The following is an 8,682-nucleotide window of genomic DNA, read 5'->3' as shown; positions in this document are numbered from 1 at the left end:
TGTGACTCTGGCCATTTACTCATCCATACTGTGGATGCGTAGCAGTCTGGTGCACTGGTGTATTTCTGTACTTCTTCAGTCGCTGCACTAGTCCATGTCTTTCCTGCTTTTCCCCCCAGACTTCACTTTTTGCTTTTAATTTCCATCTACATGTATTCTTGAAAACAATAAAAATGGACTAAACTAAATAAAATATATCCAACTGTATAATTTAAAGTTTTCCTTTGATCTGTTGTCTGGTAATAAGGCAACTGTGCTTTACTGATTATTTAAAGCCCTTGCTAGTGCCTCCAAATGTGATGGTCCTTTCGGCCCCATTAAAACTAATTATTACTGTTAAAAACATGCAGCAATGACTGTTTACAGTTCTTATAAATAGTGGTTTATTAGTTATTTATTTAGTAGTAAATTACTGTCAAAAACTGAAAAGTAGAAATGTATTTTTACAGTAAAAAAAAAAAAAAAAAAAAAAAAGTCCTACAATGTTTAACCATAATTCTGCTGTGAAATTGGTCATTTTATTTTTAAAATGTTAATTCGAATACATTTATTTTGGAACATATAAGTTATCTTTTCATATAAATACTGCATACATATATAGTAATGCACAGCACATACCTGTATTCAAAGATAAATCTAACTGTTAATAAAAAAAATTATAAAAATCCAAACATTCGAAAATTATTAACATTATACACTTATAATTTTTCTGTGTATAAATCTATTTAATAACATTAAACATTTATAAAAATGCATTTCAGATGAATGAAACAACATACCCTATAACGGCACACTATAAAAAAACTATTTAAATTGGAAAGACATTTTAGGTAACTTGACTTAAATATATATTTAAACTTAAAATATATTGTATTTACAGTGTATCTGGAAAGCATTCATTCTTGAGATGTTTCTACAACTTGATTGGAGTCCTCCTGATGGTAAATTCAGTTGATTCGATATGATTTGGAAAGGCACACAAAGGTCTAGGTGAGGTGTATTTATAATTTTAAGGAAAATAATAATTTTTAATCCATTGTGGAAAAAGGCTGTGACATCAAAATGTGGAAAAAGTGAAGCACAGTAACTAAAAAAGTACATTATGATAAAAAAAAAAAACAATTAAACTTTAACCTAAGACAACACTTTGCTAATATTTAGTCAACAAATCTTCCACCTTTAAGATAGATATTTTCCAATGAACATTCGGTCATTACTGTACAGTATGTACTTTCCCTGAATCTGTATATGTTTGTGTCAGTTCTAGCTAAATGTACTTAGGGGTGAAAATGGAACACGGAATAGTTGTTTAAGATATCATAGAGACAAAGGTTTGAAGGAACATCATTTTGTAATGTTAACCAGCTGGTTAACTGAAGCCATGCAGGGATGAAAATTGCAAAGATGCAACTGTGTTTGTATGTTATTTAGTCTAATGCTTAGATGATGATTTCTTCCCAAAGAGAAATCAAAAAACAAGAGGCTATATATGTGTGGTAAAGAGGCTATATGTGTGTTCTTGGTTCACGCCTAAAAAGTTTTAGGCTTCATGCACTGCACTGAAAAGAGACGATCTAAGTTTGGCAGCTTTTAATTGCAATGTGATTAGTTATTCCTATTAATTACAGTTAAGAAATATCCCCTTATGCAACAGATATTACAGTTAAATACTTTATAGTTATATTATAATAATTTACTAAACATTTCTAATTTTTTTTTTACCCTATATGAAGTGTTACATTGGAAAGAAAAAAACAAAACAGATGTATTTTTTGTAAAAATGTAAAATGTATTTTTCTTGAAATGATGAATGAAACGATTTCTTCAGAATGATTTGATTTCAGAATAAGCACTTAAATAAACAGATTTTCATGTCTTTATTTCACAATTTACAAGTTAAACAGTTCTCCCTTAAATAGTGGCCAAGATGAACTTCTTCTTCGTCTTCTTTCGGCTTCTTCCGTTAGGGGGCGCCACAGCGGATCATCCGTCTGCATGTCTTGCATGTCTTCCCTGCATGTCTTCCCTTACCACATCCATAAACCTCCTCCTTGGTCTTCTTTTTTTCCTCCTTCCTGGTGGCTCCATCCTCAGCATTCTCCTACCGATATACCCCATGTCCCTCCTCTGCACATGTCCAAACCATCTCAATCTCACCTCCCTCACCTTGTCTCCAAAACGTCCTACATGCGCTGTCCCTCTAAACTCGTTTTTAATCTTGTCCATCGTCGTCACTCCCAACGAACATCTCAACACCTTCAGCTCTGCTACCTCCAGCTCCACCTCCTGTCTTTTACTCAATGCCACTGTCTCTTAACCATAAAACATCACAGGTCTCACCACAGTCCTATAAAAGTTCCCTTTCATTTTATTTTATGCTTAATTGTTCAGCAGCCAAAATGAACAATTAAGCATAAAAGAAAATTGTATTAAAGCAGTTATAATTCAAATTATGTATTTTTTATTATTATTCCCCAAAGTTGCATATTCCTGTTCATTTCAGATCAACCGAATTTTGCCTAAAATTATATTAACTTCACAGATAAAAGTAATAATGTTGATTAAAATGAATTGAAAATCACAGTTAGTGACCAATCTGTGCAGCTGGAGATGGTTTTATATCAACAGCCTAAAGATCCATGAAATTACTGAAACTTTTGAGGATGGATTTAAACCGTAATTTATATTAACAGTCCACTACAATGGCTCAGGACCTCAGGGTGCATTTAAGCATCTATCAATGCACATATTAATGATTGAAATGTAATCAATGGACATTTGGTGCCACTGAAATGAGGATGGGTTCCCTTTTTTTGAGTCTGGTTCCTCTTAAGGTTTCTTCCTCATGCCATTGCGGGAGGTTTTCCTCACCACAGTCCTCATTGGCTTGCACATTACTGATAGACTTACACTTATCTGTGTAAAGCTGCTTTGAGACAATGTCCATTGTTAAAAGTGTTCCACAAATAAAAATGTATTGAACCGAACAGTCTCCTTTACAATTGTATTGGATATGGCATATACAAAAATGCAACTATATAGCGATACATTGCATCATATATACAGTGTCTCACAAATGTGTGTGCAGCCCTCTCATCTCAGCAACCATTGTAGTGTACCTTCTCAAGGGACAAAACTATAGAAATAAAACTTGGATATATTTTAGAGTAGTCAATGTGCATCTTGTATATCAGTACAGATTTACTCAACATACAGCCATTATTGTCTAAATAGCTGCCAACAAAAGTAATTACACCCTAAGTGAACTTGTCAAAACTGTTTGAATATTTTGTGTGAGCATCATTGTTATCTATCACTGCCTTAATCCTCCTGGACATGAAATTCACCAGAGCTGCACAGGTTTTTCCTGGGATTCTCTTCCACTCCGCCATAATGACATCACGGAGATGATGGATGTTAGACACATGCCGCTTCTCTACCTTCTGCTTGTGGATGCCCTACAGGTGCTCAATAGGGTTCAGGTCTGGGGACATACTTGGCCACTCCATCACCTTCACCTTCAGCTTCCTCAGCAAGGCAGTTGTCATCTTGTCGGTGTGTTTGGGGGTCGTTATTATGTTGGAAAACTGCGATTTGCCCCAGTTTCTAAAGGAAGGACATTATGTTCTGCTTTAGAATGTCATAAAACATGTTGGAATTCATGTTTTCTTCAATGAATAGCAGCTTCCCAGTACCAGCAGCACTCATGCAGCCCTCAGTTTCAGGGTGTTACCGGTTTTTTTATAGCCTCAGCCATTTTTGTGGAAAGCAACAATTCTCAAATTCTCAGAGACTCTTTACCATGAGGTGCCATGTTGAAGTGGTCAGTATGAGAGAAATGAAATCAAAGTACAAAATTCTAACTGCTCAAATACAAGATACACAAATTTGTATAGTCCTGTCATGCAGACAAAAACAAACATGATGAAGAGGACGTGTGGCTTTGCACAGTTACACGACGTACAGCTGTTATCACTTAGGGTGTACTTACTTTTGATGCCAGCAATTTAGATAATAATGGCTGTATGTAATAATGGCTGACAATAAATCTGTACTGCTACACAAGCTACACATTTACTATTCTAAAGAATTTTCAAATTGTATTTCTTTAGTATTGTAAATATTAAAATGGTCGCTGAAATGTGAGGTGTGTACTCAATTTTGTGATGTAATGTACATAAAAAAGCATTTTTTTTTTTTTTTGCTACTTACTTGCTTTCCTAGTTGAAGAATATTGATTACTTAGTGTGGATGTCTGTTAATCATGGATGGATGAACGATATCAATAATTAATTGCCATAAATGATGTCCTTACACTGTTGGACACACTACTATAAGATAGTTTTAAGGAATCATGTTTCCGAATTGATGATCGCATTTAGGTTTTGTCCAAAAAGTGGCGACGGATGCAATTTATGTCCATTGATGGCCTCAGTTATCTTATCTCTTTGTCTGTGTTCATTTTGTCTTTCCAAAAGGAATTTACAGCGGTTTTCATTATGTTCTAACAAAAAGGACCTACACTGGCTTCATTTTCTTATCAAGATTGAAATGCCAATGACGATCGTTTTGATTGTTCTTGTCGCCAATTCATTATCACACGTGCATAGAGCAGATGAAAATTTGTGAAGTTGTGAACTTCAAAACAATTTAATGGCATTCCAGCAATGGTATTTTTTCTTTTTTTCCGCTTTCTCTCTGTTGTATCGTTGCTTGGCGACAGCAGGGTGCAATTCGAAAGATTTCATAGTAACGTCAACGGAAATGACAAGAAAAAAGTGATCACCTTGCAGTGGTTTGCACAGTGAACGTTGTGTATAAAAACATAATATAAATCCACGCATGTGCAGATTGGATGGTAATGCTACACAAACCCGGTTAAAAAATGTATTGTCTCATGGCTCTTAAATTCATATTTAATTCACAACAAAACACGAAACCATATATTTTTTTTTACTGCATTATTTGAAGGATATTGTCAAGTTTGATTGCTGCAACAGGTCTCAGAAAAGGTCCATGATTACCACTGTGCAGTTCAGAATCAATATTTATCTAATAACATGACAAAAACATGAAAAATTCAATAAAATCCAACCTACTCACCAGAGATGCAAGACTCATAATCTGCATCGCTCCTCAGAGGCTGTAATCCAGTGGTACCGCTCGTATTCACTGGTCTGGAAGTAGTGAACAAACCCTTTCCCAGGCTGAGACACGCTAGCTAGCTTCAGGGATGGCCAACCTCCTTACGATGTGTAGCTTTTCTTCAAAATTGATTTTTAAGTATGTCTGAGACCAAATAAATTTCTCTTCCTCCGTAGGCGTAAAAAAGTCTAACTCAGATGTATTAATTACGGTGGCCGAGAAGTGCAAAACACATTAACAAATCCGAAAACCAAATAACAAATGCAAAAACAAAATAACAAATCCGAAAACACAACAGCAATTCAGACAAAGTGGAAAAGGTAAGTATAGTTTGTAAATGGAAACTTACCGATCATTGGACGACACACCTGCCATTCAAAATACACAGGAAGTATAAAATCGTATAACTTTCTTTCTTGTACATGTGTAAAGTTCTCCGTTTACTTTAAACTATTTTTTATTTCGATTAGTGCACCTTTAAATATAAGAAATTCATTCATTCATTCATTTTCTCCCGCTTATCCGCAATCCGGGTCGCGGGGGCAGCAGTCTAAGCAGGCCCCCGCCCTCGACTGCTGCCCAATCCTCACAGCACCGTCCCTTACGGTCCCTCCTGCAGGTGGTGAGCCCACGGGAAGATATAAGAAATTAACAGAAGTAAACATAAGCAAGGAGAAAATGGAATTAATTCAAAGTTACTTCGGACATTCATATGCAGTGATGTTGGAGATGCTGCAGTGTATCATGACATGAAGATCAGTGTGTACACTTTTACACAGACAGTCCAACTTTCTCCTGCAGCAGACTGTTACTTCAGATGCTTTTTGGTCTGATATCCATAACTGGCTTTACCCAAAGGTTTTCCATCTAAGAAATTTCACTGTGAAGGCGATTATCTTTAGATGAACAATAACAAAGACGACTTTCTTGTTAATAATATACTTTTAATGGGAAAATTTTATATACAAAATCGAAATACTTGAAAGTGAAACCAACGTTTTTTGCATTTTATAATGAGTTTATTTCTTTAATAAAAGCCCTAGAAGTGATTAAAAAGAAAAATTCAATGAATCTCTCATCATTTATAGAAAAATATGATTTACAGAATAAACCATAGCCCTGTTTATTATTATTCTTTTTTTTATTAAATTGTATTATTATTATACATTTTTCCCTCTTTCCCCTAAATATATGTGTATATATTTGTATTTTCATGCACCTGTTCTGTGTATTGTAATGTAAATTGTACTTGTTATTGCCACGTTGTTTGTATATGGCTAATAAAAAAAATAAAATAAAAATAAATAAATAAATAAATAAATAAATAAATAAATAAATAAATAAATAAATAAATAAATAAAATGTAAAAAAGACTGTTGTACTTCCTGTATATTTTGAATGACAGGTGTCTCGTCCAATGATCGGTAAGTTTCCATTCACAAACTATACCTACCTTTTCCGCTTTGTCTGAATTGTCGTTGTGTTTTCGGATTTGTTATTTTGTTTTTGCATTTGTTATTTGTTTTCGGATTTGTTAATGTGTTTTGCACTTCTGGCCACCGTAATTAACGTGTGCAGAGCGCTACACGTGTTTTGCCAGTCAAACTTGGCAAATATGAAATCTGATTGGTTAAAGAAAGCTAATTATTACGGAGACTATGGTAAAAGAGCCAGCAGTACTGACTTTGAAGGCCCTGGGCAGATTAGACTGACATGGCAGCACATAGAGGCTGAAATCTGATTGGACAGAAATGTTTACATCCACATACACGTACTAGAAGCAGTGCAGCCGAGAGAAACGCTACAAAATAAAGAGAACAAACTGTTGAAAAGAAATTAATACAATTTAATGGAACAAATATTAGAATTTATGTTGTAAATGTAGGTCAGTGCTTCTGATAGTGTTTAGATCAGCAGAGAAGGCTTTGCAGGCCCTGACCGCCTGCCACTGGAAAATACAATATACGTTTATGACATTTGCAAATTATTGCATTCTGGTTTTATTTACATTTTACACAGCATCCAATTTTTTTTTTTTATTGAAGCTGTCAATCGCATGCCCCTGTTTATTTTCAGTAAAAAACAATTCTACTGGTATTGTGACCTGTATGAATAAGACACAAAGAGGACACTTGCCACTACCCCTGCTTGATTTTTTTAATTCAAAATCATTTTCTTATTCTAATGAGTCAAATAATTTATCCTAAGTGAGAGTTAGTGCTGCTGGGTCATGTCCTTGTTTGTGTGGTTTGTGACCCAAGTCCCTGCAGAGTTTTCCCTGCTGGTGATACACCTGATCCAACTCATGAAGGTCTTAATAATTAGCTGATTAGTTGAGTCCAAATAATGAGGTCTACACAGCAGTAATTTATAATTACAGCTTGTCAGAAGCATATGATTATTATATACGTTTTTATTATTTTATTTAAATCAATTCAGACTCCCAAAAGAACAATAACGATTGCGATTGTCACACATTCAGTCCGCTCGGACTTTTTTTAGTATTAATTTCAATGCCATTCTAGATCCTATTGTACACTGCTATAAAGATAGAACTGTCAATGTGGATAAAACAGTCTACTGTATTTAATTTCTTTTTATTTGTATCCTTGTGTTTGCAGAGAAGCAGTGCAGAAGCATTGCGGTGTGAATGGTACATATGCACTCTATAGGGTTAGAGGTAATAAACTGATTGATTGATTGATTGATTGATTAATTGATTTATTTTTTTTTATTTTTTTTTTTTACAGATTCAGTCGAATGAAGTTACTGAGCAACTTGAGAACTTTAAAAATGAATTTGGACTGTAGTTAATTTCAGTGGCTCAGGACCACAGGTTGCATGTCAGTTCTGCATTTAAGCGTCTGAACAGTACACCTCAACAATGATGGAATTGTAATGAATGTACTTTTGAAAACTTTTCCTTTTTAAATATGGTTGCTCACAAAATTGCTTCCTCATGCTGTTTCAGGAAGCTTCTCCTTGCCACAGTCACCACTGGCTCGCTCATAAGGTATACACATACAATTATAAAGTTTAATAAAGTTATACATTGTTTTATACAATTTATACTGTAACTGATTTACAATGTCCATTGTAAAAAGCGTTCTACAAATAGAAATGAATAGAATTTTAATTTCCTCCCGTCTGTAACTATTAATAGCGATAGGTCTGTGTAGGGTCAAATGTACATGAACACAAATATATAATGAATGAATTTTGACATTGAAAGAAGAAAATGACTAAATAAAATCAGCATGGATTAGAAATAAAAGTACGGTATGTTTATTATATTTGTTATAAAAATAAAAAACAAATGATGAAATAATGATCAGTTAATTGGCATTGTGGGAACAACCTGGATTTAAACCTCCCTCTGAGTGTTAAACAGCTGATCCACAATATTATTATAGTTTTGCCTCACACACTTATATAATTCTAATATCTTGGACAATTCATGTGCAATAATTTCAGTGCATTAATTATTTTCCTGTGCATTTATTGTATAACTACAGTCTTCTTCTGCCACCTGTTTCA

Source organism: Silurus aristotelis, assembly GCF_946808225.1.
Source record: "Silurus aristotelis genome assembly, chromosome: 27".
Taxonomy (NCBI): domain Eukaryota; kingdom Metazoa; phylum Chordata; class Actinopteri; order Siluriformes; family Siluridae; genus Silurus; species Silurus aristotelis.
Note: the sequence above shows the minus strand (reverse complement) of the source record.